Source organism: Myxocyprinus asiaticus, chromosome 50 (assembly GCF_019703515.2).
Source record: "Myxocyprinus asiaticus isolate MX2 ecotype Aquarium Trade chromosome 50, UBuf_Myxa_2, whole genome shotgun sequence".
Classification (NCBI taxonomy): domain Eukaryota; kingdom Metazoa; phylum Chordata; class Actinopteri; order Cypriniformes; family Catostomidae; genus Myxocyprinus; species Myxocyprinus asiaticus.
The window spans coordinates 8,116,925-8,131,524 of NC_059393.1; positions in this window are offsets into that span (position 1 = coordinate 8,116,925).

The window sequence follows — 14,600 nt, forward strand, 5'->3', positions numbered from 1 at the left end:
CGTGACAATTACTTGCTTCTGTCACACACAACAGCTTCCTATCATGTTTACGCACTCTACTGATTGGTTAAGTTTAGATAAGGGGTTTGGGTAAGGGCATAAAATTAATAAGTATGTCCTTAACGAACTCACGCTTACTTCCGCATTAGACACTGGGAATTTGCATGTGATGAAGTCGTACGAGTTTATGCGAACAACATCGTGAGAGACCATACGAAATAGCCAACTCGTAAATTATATAGGATTTTTCATGAGATCGGGTTGGATTTATGTTTAAAACAAGAAAAATCTGTTTGCCAATGGGGTAAGAAAAATAAACTTGATTCAAATGGAAAACAAGTTTATTTTTCTTACCCCATTCACAGATTTTTTTTCTTGTTTCAAGTTCACTCAATTTTGTCAGATTATTCTTAAAACAAGACTTAATGACTTATGCCATTTTGCTTGACAAGTAAATAAATCAAGTTTTAAGAATGTTTAGATAATTTTACAGGAAATAAGACCAAAATACTTATCTTGAAAATAAGTTTTTGTAGCGCAGCGGTCAACGGATGTAGAAAGGAAGTCCCGCCTTACAGGTAAAAGAGTCAAATCACCTTTTAGTTACAGATATTGCCTGTCAATCATCTTGAGAACGCACATGTGGATTAGCTATACAAGCCAGGAAAATTTAGGTTTTTTGCGTATTATGAGATAAAGAAGCACAATTTATGATACCAGAGTTGTCAGATTTTAATTCTCATTTGAAATATGTTCTTTAATCGTAATCTTTCCCCATTCGAGTAGATAGGAGCTGCACTGTCATGACTGGAAATAGCCTCCCGGGAGCATTCCCAAGATGGCTGCCAGTGGACTGACTTGCTAGAAAGACTTTAGTGATACTTACAGAAGCCCGTTTTGTCCATGGTTTATCACTTTTTTTTCAGTCTTGTTTGTGATTACGACTTAATTTTATCGAGATCTTGAGATAACAAAAGTTGTTTTCTCGTGATCACGACTTAAGTGTAAATCACTGCAGAATCATATAGAGACGTCATTCAGTATTGCAATGTCACAGCAGCAGGAGCGCATCGCATATTTCATTAATCAAGGCCTGACGGCAGCTGAAGTGGTCACCTTAGGACAGCATCTGAAGATGGGAAAGGTCAGTGACAAGAAGAAAGAGAGGCCTGTGGACATTGTCTGCTCTACCATATTCTCTCCCGTCGACATTCTCGGGAGGGCTTGTATGTAGATGAGTTCAGCTGGAGACGCTGACGTAAACACAGAGAAGGTGCGCAATGGCTAAACCCGTCCATGTAGCGCATGGTCATCAAGTCATAACGTTCTGCCTCCATCATTTGTCTGAAAATATGTGGTTCAATAGAAGCGCAAATCCAAATACAAGTTTGAACCCAATACAGTCACATAAGCAAATTTCACTGCCATTTTAATAAAATGTTACAATGCCAATACGATTACGTCACATGCATGCAATGCTTCTGACCGGAAGCATGATTTAGAGTTAAAAAAAGCACTCAAATATTTATCTTTTTCGCACCAAAAGTGATCGTGTCACTTTAGAAGACATTAATTTTTTTAACAATTTTTATTGATTCACATATTTGAACATAGAAAAACAAAACATATATACACAAAATCAACAGTAACCCCCACTATTACCCCTCCCCTTCCCAATCCCCAATCCCACTCTGGCCCCCAACAACATCCCAGTGGTCGTACATGATATAGACACACACACACACACACACACACACACACACACACACACACACACACACACAAAATATATATATATATATATATATATATATATATATATATATATATATATATATATATATATATATATATAAAATAATAATCATACATCCATACATGACAGATATCCGCCCCATTTCTCCACAAACAAGTTAAACTTCCCCAGTCTTCTAAATGACCCTTCTTCAAAGGCAGCCACCCTTCCCATCTCCGAGCACCACTCCTGAAATGAGGGCGTTCCAGCCGACCTCCATCCCCTTAAAAGTATCTGTCTGGCGATCATGACACTGGTTAAGACCCAACATTTATGTGTCTATTTTCAACATCGATGACCCCATCGCCCAAAATACAGAGTCTGGGGCAAAATGATACCTGAGTGCCCAATACATCACACACCAAACTCTGAACCTTCAACCAAAACTCCTGGATCTTAACACCCCCCCAAAAGACATGGGTTATGTCTCCATCCTCTGATTGGCATCGCCAGCAGGTGGGTGTGTCTTTAAGACCAAGCCTATACAGTCTAGAGGGGGTCCAATAGAACCAATGTAAAATCTTGAATTGCATAAGGCGCACCCTTGCGTCTCTAGATGCAGACTTGATGTTTTGGATCTTTGTCCTTTTTAAGAATCAGACTGATCCGGGCTTGTGTCATGTTTGGCGGAAGCTTTCCATTCTTTAATGATTCCATATAAACTTCTAGCAAAAGTGGAACCAAATCTGTAGCATAAGATCTAAAAAATTCAGCAGCAAAGCCATCTGGCACCGGAGCCTTGCCTGTAGACAGGGCCTTAGTTACCCCGCCAAGGTCCTCCAAGGTCATCTCAGAATCAAGAGAATTTTTTTTTGCAGTAGACAGTCAGAAGACAAAGATGTGGAACTATAGAGATCAAGATAGAATTCTTTAAAAGCATTATTAATATCAATGGCCGAGGTAAAAAATTTCACCACCACGCGGAATTTGCCGTCTTCTGCCCGTTTCCATTCAAATGGCCTTTTATCGATAAAAATGGTGTGCGTGATGATGTCATGCCTAAAAAACATAAGTTTGTCGCATAAGTTTTGGTTTATCGCAAAAGAAATCTGCCCTTAAGCCCTTTCCATACAGAAATGTGTATATCTCTAATTGTGTACCTCTCGCCTACCAGATGTCCCTAATGTTTTTTCTCTGAATTCTTGGTGAAATGGGGAGAGTATTGAGACAATTCATTGAAATTAGCCAGCTTACTGCCATTTTAATTTCACAAATAAATGTAATCAGAAGACGAGGAACTGCAATCAAAAGGGAGCTGTTGCCCTTCTGATAGGACTGTAATATTGGTCCTGATGTTGCACCTGTTGCCACCGGTTCCCACCCAAAAGCGAATCGTCTTGGCCCTTTTCAAGCTGGCAACCAGCACCAAGTAGTGGGGGAAACTTTCGGTCTTATTATAAGGAACATCCATTGATGTGTATATGCTGTGTGCACAGCCATTAAAGAAAAATTGATACAGTGTAATATCAGGGTTTATATATGATACATTCCTGATATTTAATAGGCTATTTTGAACAATCACCTAAAGCATCACCATCACAACTGCATTATGTCCTGCATATTTGTCCAGCAACTTTTAACGACCAACTGAATTTGATTGTCATCTAAAATTAATTTTAGCATCATAATGCAATTTACAAAAGCACACCTTTGGGACAGTTAAGTGGATGAATCTACATGTTCTTTGTGTTTATTCTGCCTATTGGCTGGAGTTTGTTCTATAGATTTTATTCTGTTATGTAATTCTGTCTCACAAAATCAGTATAGAAACACCGGATTTGAGCAATCCGATGGCAAAGTTGTCGCGGGGACTCTCGTAGGCGTACATGGACTGTTTGAGTTTAGAAGGATGGACGCCGGTTGGCGCTGTCGTGCACGGGGTTAATGTGCACGTTTTTCTTTTTTCTGTTTGTTTGGTTCTGGAGGAAGTTCAGGGTTTGATTATTGGACTAATGTTGGAATGTGGTCTTTATAATTTTGTTTTTGACACATAATCTATTTTTTCTAATATGTCAAAATGTCAAATGTTAATATGAGTGAATGGGTTGGGGAACCCCATAAAAAGAAGGAAGGTTATTTCTTTTCTTAAATGAAAGAAATATGACATAGTGTTCCTTCAAGAAATGCATCTTTCCCTGCAGGAAGCTGAAAAATTTGGGAAGATATAGGGTGGGCATGTTTTCTTTAGTGCTGGCTCGAGTAAGAGCAGGGGAGTCATTACATAGATAAGTTAAACTCCAGCCGATAGCGGAACCAGCACATACTCACACACAAAATAAATAAATAAATAAAAATTAAAAAATAAAATAAAATAAAATAATAATTAAAAAAAAGGTCCTTTCAGTTTCCTCGGACAGTCAAACGAATGTTCAGTGAGCCAGCTGTTACATGAGTGCATCAGATGACCTAATCCTTCCAATGTCCTACATACAAATTCTCCATAAAACAAACTCCAGCCAATAGCAGGCACAAGTACAAGGAAAGTGCAGATTCATCCACAACACTGTCCCAAAGAAGTGTTACTACACAAAACAAACTCCAGCCACTAGGCGGATCCAGCACAATAAGAAACAAAAAAGGCACCCAGCTTCCTTGAACAATCAAGTGAATGTTCAGTGAGTCAGGTCCACTAGACTGCCTGTTGGGGACAAGTAAATACTTTGCGGCCATCCTTAACATCTATGCTACCGTTGATGCAAAAGTTTCTTGAAGGAATGTTATTCCACAAAACAAACTACAGTCGCTAGATGGAACCAGCACAAAAAGAAACAAAAAAAGGTGCCCAGCTTCATCAGACAGTCAAGTGAATGTTCAGTGAGTCAGGCTCACTTGGCAGCAATGTGAGAATCACACCATGGCTTACTCATTCCAATGAATTTATGAAGGACAATGCTTGCTGGGGACATGTAAATGCTTTGCAGCCATCCTTAGTATCTATTCTCAGTTTGGCCGGAAACATCAGAGCAAAAGTGACCTTCCGTTGATGTAAGAGTTTCTTGCATTCCTTGAATCTATCACGTTTCTCTCTTGTCGAATTTACAAAGTCTGGGAATAAGAAAATGTTGTGGTTCTTCCAGGGAAGCCTTCCTTTACTCCTCGCCTCACGTAACATAATAACAAAAATAACAATTTGGCCAGAATTGATCGGGGTCTGTCTCCCTCCATGGACCTCCGAGCCAGAACTCCGTTAGCTCGCTTGATTCCCATCTTATGGCCTGTTATGTCGAGCAGACTCGGGAAGAGCTCCTCTAGGAATTTCACCATATTCTGAAAGGAATTCCAACAGGAATTCCAAAAGTTTGGATGTTATTCCGCCGGCTATGATTCTCAATGTCCTCCAACTTTTCCTAAACGCATTCCAAACCTATCTTGGTCACTAGCAGATTAGCTGATAATTCCCTCTCCGATGACTCCAGATAATCGATCCGTTTCTCAACATCCGACATTCTTGTAACTAACTCAGTGAATTTCGACTCCAAGTCCGCAATGACTTTCGCCAGCATTACAGTGCTCGACAGTTGACGCTGAATCTCTCCCACCGAACCGTCAAAATTGAGTCCCTGGTCTGCGGCCCTGTCAGGGGCATCAGCTTGAGCATGTCTTTTAATGTCTCCAGAGCCCGAGGATTTTGAATTCTTTTACATATAGTCTTCATAGAACAGTTATGGAACAGAGTATATCGAATCTCACCGGTTTATGACAAAGTATTAAAAACTAGCAAAGTGCACAGAGCTCGCCGTTCACACGTCGGAACCTCGCATGATGTCATGTGACTCTAGAAGACATTAATTAAACAGTTGGAGTCATATGGATGATGTTTATGCTGACTGTCTGTGATTTTTGGAGCTTCAAAAGAGAAATCTCCATTCACTTGCATTTCAAGGACCTACTGAGCTAAGATATTTCTCTGGTTTTCTTCAAATGTGTTCTGGTTAAGAAAGGAAGTCATACATACCTGGGGTATCATGAGGGTGAGTAAATAATGAGAGAATTTTTCATTTTTGGGTGAACTATCCCTTAAAATTTGTACATATTTTACTACAAACCAGTAGAATCTTTTTCAGGTGAGCTGTCTTTAAATAACTTATGTAAAATATTGGAATTTGTCTTTTGAACAAGAGTATTTCATAAGCGTGTCTATCGAGTTTGCATGTATTACACAACTGCAGCGAGTTTGCATGTGTTTTTGAGTGTTTCCGTGCATCGTGTTAGCATGCATGTGTAACACTTGTGTCACCTTAGTGTTAAGGTATGCTGGACCAGTATCTAGGTTCAGAGGAGCAGTAATGAAACTTAAAAAACAAACAAACAAAAAAAAAAAACACACACACAGACCATCAAATTGTATTAACAAAAGAAAGAGACTTTAAATGTCACATTACACATTAGGTTTAAAAAAAATAAATAATTGCCATCCAAAAAAATCTTATTTTACCTTTTGACCTTATTTTAACTTTTACCCCTTCTTTCTCCTATAGGTTTTCTTCTATGTATGCTAATTGAACTACTTTGTTTCACCTAGTTGATTTATATTGTTTTAGTTCAGTTGTAATAAAGTTAATTTTAACTGATATGAGTTCGGGTTTTTTCCTCATTTACTCTCAGTGTTTTTCACTAGATAGTAATATTCAGAATGCTCCAAAGTACCTTTTCTGTTTTAACACAAAAATACAGCACCAAAACTCAACATTCAAGAGAATAAAAAAATGCATAAAAGTTGCAATATTCACATCAATGGCGCCACGGATAGCCGCCTCAGTGTGGAGCTCTCCAATTCTTTTGACAGCGCGTTACATCTGCCGGTCTTTCAGCTGTTCAGAGCAGATCGCATTGCATCGCAGATTTAACGGGGAAAACGAGAGGTGGTGGAACATGCTTTTACATCAATGAAGGTTGGTGTACAGATGTACCAACATTAAAGAAGATGTGCTGTCCTAATTTGGAAGCGCTTTTTATTAACTTTAAGCCTTTCTACTCGCCGCGGGAGTTTTCCTTGTTTATGCTGGTGAGAGTTTATATACCGCCACACACGTGCGTGAGTGCCGTGCTGCAACAGCTGGCTGATTGGCATTTGGGCACTGAAGACACAAGTTTGTTAAGCTTAGAAAGTGGAATTTTCCCCCATTCATCCATTATGTTGGTCTTTAGCTGCACGATTGTACAGGGTCTTCATTGTCGTATGATGTGCTTCATAATGCGCCACACATTCTCAATTGGAGACAGGTCAGGACTGCAGGCAGGCCAGTCTAGCACCCACACTCTACATGTACTTGAAATCCAGGCAGTATGTGGTTTAAAGTTGTCCTGCTGGAAAATGCAGGGACATCCCTGGAAAAGACGTGCTGGATGGCAGTATATGTTGCCCCAAAATTTTTACATATCTGTTTGCATTCATGGTGTTCTCACAGATGTGCGAGTTACCCATGCCATGGGCACTGACACACCCTAGACACTGGCTTTTGGACCTGACACTAATAACAGCCCGGAGAACACGGCGGCTTTTTTTTTTCAAAAACCTCTTGAAATGTGGACTCTTCAGACCAAAAAACACAGTTCCACTGTTCTACTTTCCATCTAAGATGAGACCGAGCCTAGAGAAGTCAGCAGCACTTCTGGACAGTGTTGATGTAGGGCTTCTGCTTTGCATAGTAAAGTCTTAACTTACATCTGTGGATGCAGTGGCAAATGGTGTTAAAAAACATAGGTTTACTAAAGTTATCCCAAGCCCATGATATCCATTACAGATGAATGCCATTTAAGACAGTGACATCTGAGGGATCAGAGATCACGCACATTCAGAAATGGTTTTCTTCTTGCCCTTTACACACCGAGATTTGACCAGATTCCTTGAATCTTTTAACTATATTGTGCAATGTAGAGGGTGAAATGCCCAAAATCCTTCCAATTTGTCTTTGGGGAATATTGTTCTCAAAGTGCTGGATTACTTGCTGAAGCATCTGTTGGCAAATTGACAAGTCTTGAATGATCTTTGCTCTTGAAGGACTAGGCTGTTTTTGGAGGCTTCCTATATACTATGACATGACTGCCTCACCTGTTTAACATCTCCTGTTTCACATCGCCTTGTTATTTCAACTTGTCAAATTGTTATTAGTCTTAAATTGTGCCCCTGTCTTACTTTTTTGGAGCGTGATGCCATCATTTGATTTTAAATTACTGTACATTTTCAAAAAACAAGGAAATTCAAAAGGAAAAACATAATATAATGTGTTGTAGTGTTTTCAGTATAGCAAAGGGTGAATATAATTTACAAATCATTCCTTTTTGTTTTTATTAGCATTTTTCATACTGTCCCAACTTTTTCAGAATTAGGGTTGTATAATATATATATATATATATATATATACACACACACACTGGTGGCCAAAAGTTTGGAATAATGTACAGATTTTGCTCTTATGGAAAGAAATCGGTACTTTCACCAAAGTGGCATTCAGATGATCACAGTGTATAGTCAGGACATGAATAACGTGAAAAATTACTAATACAATTTGAAAAAAAATCCTCCATGTGCAGCAATGACAGCTTTGCAGATCCTTGGCATTCTAGCTGTCAGTTTGTCCAGATACTCAGGTGACATTCACCCCACGCTTCCTGTAGCACTTGCCATAGATGTGTCTTGTCAGGCACTTCTCACGCACCTTACAGTCTAGCTGATCCCACAAAAGCTCAATGGGGTTAAGATCCATAACACTCTTTTCCAATTATCTGTTGTCCAATGTCTGTGTTTCTTTGCCCAAACTAACCTTTTCTTTTTGATTTTCTGTTTCAAAAGTGGCTTTTTCTTTGCAATTCTTCCCATAAGGCCTGCACCCCTGAGTCTTCTCTTTACTGTTGTACATGAAACTGGTGTTGAGCGGGTAGAATTCAATGAAGCTGTCAGCTGAGGACATGTGAGGTGTCTATTTCTCAAACTAGAGACTCTGATGTACTTATCCTCTTGTTTAGTTGTACATCTGGCCTTCCACATCTCTTTCTGTCCTTGTTAGAGCCAATTGTCCTTTGTCTTTGAAGGCTGTAGTGTACACCTTTGTATGAAATCTTCAGTTTTTTTGGCAATTTTAAGAATTGTATAGCCTTCATTACTCAAAACCATGATTGAATGATGAGTTTCTAGAGAAAGCCGTTTCTTTTTTTTTTTTTTTTTTTGCCATTTTTGACCTAATACCTTAAGACATGCCAGTCTATTGCATACTGTGGCAGCTCAAAAACAAACACAAAGACAATATTAAGCTTCATTTAATGAACCAAATAACTTTCGACTGTGTTTGATATAATGGCAAGTGATTTTCTAGTACCAAATTAGCAATTTAGAATGATTACTCAAGGATAAGATGTTGGAGTGATGGCTTCTGGAAATAGGGCCTGTCTAGATTTGATCAAAAATGACTTTTTTTAAATAGTGATGGTACTGATGGTGATCAGTTGAATGCCACTTTGGTGAATTAAAGTACCAATTTCCTTCCAAAACAGCAAAATCTGTACATTATTCTAAACTTTTGAATGTCAATGTATATTGTATATAGTTGTCTTGTTTTAAAAATAAAGAAAAAAATATCAAAACATTATTTACTTGATAAGCAATGTAAGCATAAACCCTATTACATTTATTTAGATTTTTTAAAAAAAGATTTTTTAGATTTTTTCTTGTATTAAGGATGCTTACAGTATATATGTTTTATTATGGGGAAAAAAAGGCAAAAGTACTGAGTAAGAAAATTATTTTGTGCAGTGTTTATACTATAAGCAACATCATGGACACGCGGCCAAGCATAGTAACCACACTTATTCAGTGTTCACAAAAACACATTTTATTGGCCAAAGACTAAACCAAAGATGAATCAAAACAAATGCTTCTCTTTCTCAATTCTTTTATGAATGAACATTACATTTATATAGTTCTTTTCTGACACTACACTCAAAGCGCTTTACACAGTGAACAGGGGACTCTCCTTGACCACCACCAGTGTCATAGTGCGCCACTACGCTCACCACACACCAGCTATTGGTGGAGAGGAGAGAGTGGAGTGATAGAGCCAATTAATGAATGGGGATTATTAGGAAGCCATGATTGATAAGGGCCAATGGGGGGAATTTGGCCAGGACACCGGGGCTCTTTTCGAGAAGTGTCCTGGGATTTTTAATGACCATTTTAATGATTTTTATTTTCTTTTAGAAAAGAATGTTCAGTCTGTCAACACACATTGATTTGTCTGTAAACTGCAGTCAATGTCCTCACAAGCTGGCTATACCAGGCATAGAATTGAGCTTTCCAGGGTTTCCAGAAGACTATGAACTCAAGTGATAATAGTTTGTAAGAAAGTTACAGCCAGTTTGTGACATCCTGACAAAAAGGTCAGGTTGAACTTTGCAGTCTAGTTCAAATGGACTGTTTCTCAGAAACTTTAATGCTGCAGCAAAAACAAAAGAGAGGCTCTAGTACTACTCATTGCTATTCTAACTGAATATTAATTGGGGTTTCATTGAAGGTGTCAGCTTCAGGCTCATAAAAAGTCCCAAGCCAAGGCCTTAAAATCTTTAGAGACCCGCTCACACTGACTGTGATTTTATCGCTGGTGTTCCTACTGCTGGATGCCCTAAATTTATTGGTGGACTACACAACTGGCCATAGCTTTTGGAAAAACCATCACAAATGTGATGTATTGCCAGTTTACTTAATGCTAAAAATGAATGTTCTGGAGTGGAAAGAGTTTATTTACAAATTGCTGTAGTGCACAATGCATCAGATTATAAACCAGATAAGTGATAAACAAAAAATCTTACATGCTTACCTTCATATGTATGCTCAGTTTAGTGCACTTCCTTTATATCACTTAACAATGGCTCTGCTATGGATTTTGGATGGTATCCATTGGAAAAAGTGTAGAAGTTATGGTATCTCTTCAACTGGCCATTGATGGCCACTAAGGAATCTCTTGTACCTCTGCTCTGGCTGTCCTCCAGTATTAGATCATGTGGATAAAAGCACTTGACTTGGCACCACTGCTCTGTGGAGAGTATGCCTGCCATTCTTCACAAGTTTGATGCTCATCTCGCTTCCATTGCGTCAAAATAAGAGTCTGACAGCAGAATTGAGGAGATGCTGTTGGTGAGGTTGGACGAGGGAATCAAAGTTTGGCTGGATATCATGGTCCATTATGCCCCAGCTCGAAGATGCCACAACTAAACCGTCTTTTGGCACATGGCATGTTTCTCCATTGACAGTAATTCAAAAGTAGCTGAGTATGCTATTTGAAACAAAATACATTTCATATTATACTACATGTTTTGCCAGCAATTTTTTAAGACTCGAAGCATTGAAAAGACTTGAAAAGCATTAAGTGGAATTTAGTGGACTTTATTTTTCCTGTCTGCTGTATTTGACGTCATGGGGGCATGCGCCAACCAAGCCAATGCCTTTGAAATTAATGGGAATGCTAAAAGAAAGCTTTCTCTGGGTATTTAAGACCTCCTTCATTTGGATGGCTATTTGGCACATATTTGAAATTTGCCTTTAAAAGCAACTTTGAAACCCCTTTTCTGAACTTTAAAGATTGTAAAAAATAAAAGCACCACTTTTTGTTTTATTTTTATTTTCTATTAACAGAATATGTTGTCATTGAAGGTGGGAACTTTTATGTCGTGGAAAACTGTTCAGTTTATATTTGTCAGAACACGCAGTACACATAATCACCTGGTCTTCATTGAAGTTTCTTAACTATTTAACAATATCAGTCTCTCTGATAATCATCACCAAACAGACTGAACAGAATGCACACTCTATTTATACTGTACATTGTGTACGTGTAATAGTCCTAGTATCACGATGTTGCAGTGTACATGGTGAAATGTGTCAGACTGAATCTGATGTGAATATGACTGCCACTGGCCGATTCCCAGGATATGGTACTATTTGAGTCCCTATGATTTACTACAGATAAAATGTAGAGGACAAATCACAGATAATGAACTTGGTCACATTGGTATTTTAAATACTGAATATCAGTCAATTTACATGCCAACATTCATAACCATTACATTTAAACAGGTTATAAAGAATAACAAATTTGTTTAGGCATAATTATATTAATTATTAAAATAAATTCTACCCCCCCCCCCCCCCCCAAAAAAAAACAACTAGCTTTATTGAAACTGAAATATCATTATTTCACTAAGTAGTTTTTTTCCCCCCTTCTAAAATGCTTTATGTATTTTCTGAGAAAATGTTGAATTTGTGTTTGTCCCTGTTCATCTGTTCAACCCTGTTACACTGTGCAATTTCCTCAAAAATGATATCGTTAAAATAATTTTTGACCACATGGTTCAAACAGAGGTAAGTTTCTCTTAACAGTATATTGCTTACACTTATATTGGCCTTGTCAGGCTCCATATTCCAACTCTGTTATGGGGTAAAAAAATTACTGATTTTGCTTCTGTATGACTATGAATAATGCGAGAAAGTGGTAAAGGCGCTTGCACCTGAGCTAGATTATGTGTAACACCTGTCTCTAATTCCAGTGAGCTTGGGGAGAGTGGCATATAAGCAGCCACACCACCAGCAGAGAGGGAGAGAGTCTGGCACAAGGAAGGCCACAGTGCTCCTGAAGCTGTTACATTTAAACTATTATGTTTGTGAAGCTGATGTGTTTAAGTTACTAGTGCCTGTGAAGCTGACGAGTTTGTGAAGTTGTAAAGCATTGAAGTGGTCGATTAAAAGTCCTATCTGAGCCTGGAAAACCTGGTTCCCTGTGTTCTCCTTCCCTTCTGTTTGTGAGCTGTTACAGTGATATATATATATATATATATATATATAAATATACGTGTGTGTGTGTGTGCGTGTGTGCATATCAGTAATATTCATATTTTAGACACCTGTCCAGTAGGCCTGTTGCAATTATTAAATATCTGATTTGATAACCGCGATAACCGCGATGCCAAACTCCAGCAAAAATATAAACAAACAAATAGAAACTTTGATAGTGAACACACAGGGCTCCAGCTTCACTTTAAACGATCGTCTAATAGCAAATATTCCTGGTCATAGTGTGATCATAACACGCATTGTTAATGACACGCAGTGACACAGAAGAGGAGCCGCACACTTGCTCTATATCTGTGGAGTGATAAAATGATGAAACAAAATCTCAAAGGTTTTGTTTCATAAAAAATATGGGCTCATGGGTTTAATCAAGGCACATTAAAAACTTGTGAAAGTAAAGAAATTAGGACAGAAACATTTAACTATTGCTTAATATAATATAATATTGTATAGTATAATATAATATAGTACAATATAATAAAATATATAGAAAATATCTATATATTTTTATAAAAAACTATTATGTAAAATATATAAGTTCCAAAAACAACAGTGTAAATGTAAAATTGACAAAAACTAAAACTGACCAAAAAGAGATATTTTAAGTATTAAGAAATATTTTGATGTTTAAAACATTTCTCATGTCATTCATAAGTTTTTAAGGCCTTAAAAGGAAATCATATCCCTACTTTATTTCAGTGATACTGTATATTTTAAGTTAGAAATGTAAAATGACTTCTTAAGGTGTATGAAGCACACATGCACCTTAAAAAATATGAAAATTAATATGACAATTAATCGCGAAAGCCCTAAAAAAGACACTTAATTGTCATAGCCCTAAAACAGATGATTAATCGTCATAATCACAATTATTTGTATTACAATTAATCGTCAGCCAAATAGGCCTTTATCACAGTCCGCATGTCATCACATTCGGCTCAGAATAGTAGCGTAACCAAACATCCACCTATCGATCTGTCTATGGACGATTGCAGTTTTTTAAAAATAAATTTAGCCAACTTGGATGCACTTGGCAGTAAACATCAGACGTTTATTTGTTTCTTTGGATTAACACATCACTTCACCATATGTGTTATCTACCACTTTAATGTGTAATAGTATCTGAGTGAGGTGATTATCAGTGCAAAGTTTTCCCAGTTCATGAGGAGCTGTGTGTGCTGTTCAGCTCACTCCCAGAGGATTATTGTGCTCAACTCAAGCCCGAAGAGACAGCATTTAAGTGTTTTAATGTCATTGTTTTCACTATTGTAAATATAATACAGTTGTAGACACTGGGACATTTTCATCTTTATGTTTTGATTTGCATTCAGTCGCAACTCACGAGTGAACGCTTCCCCAATCATCGTACTCAAACCACAAGGATATAACTCCACGTTTACAACAATTAAACCAGTTATTTTCTGTAATCGGACTCTGGGATGGAAAGGTTTCTTTATTTGAACATTTTTAAATGGATTTTATGTCATACATGGAGATTATAATAAGTAAGTATATGAAAGCAATGTGATCATTATCATTGCAAATACTGTATAATCTTTACTTGGAATCTAAGTTTGTTTTTGTGACTTACTAACCTCTGTCTTGTTCTAATGCTCTTTAATGTGTAAAGGTACTCTTTTTTTGTTTGTTTTTATTTTAAATTTTTTATTATTTGTGCCCAATTCCCAATGTGCTTTTTAAGTCCTTGTGGTCGCGTAGTGATTTACCTCAGTCCAGGTGGCGGAGGACGAATCCCAGTTGCCTCCGTGTCTGAGACCATCAACCCACGAATCTTATCACGTGGCTTGTTGAGCGTGTTGCCACGGAGACATAGCGCGTGTGGAGGCTTCACGCCATCCACCACAGCAACCACGCTCAACTCACTATGTGCCCCACCGAGAACGAACCACATTATAGCAACCATGAGGAGTTTACCCCATGTGACTCAACCCTCCCTAGCAACTGGGC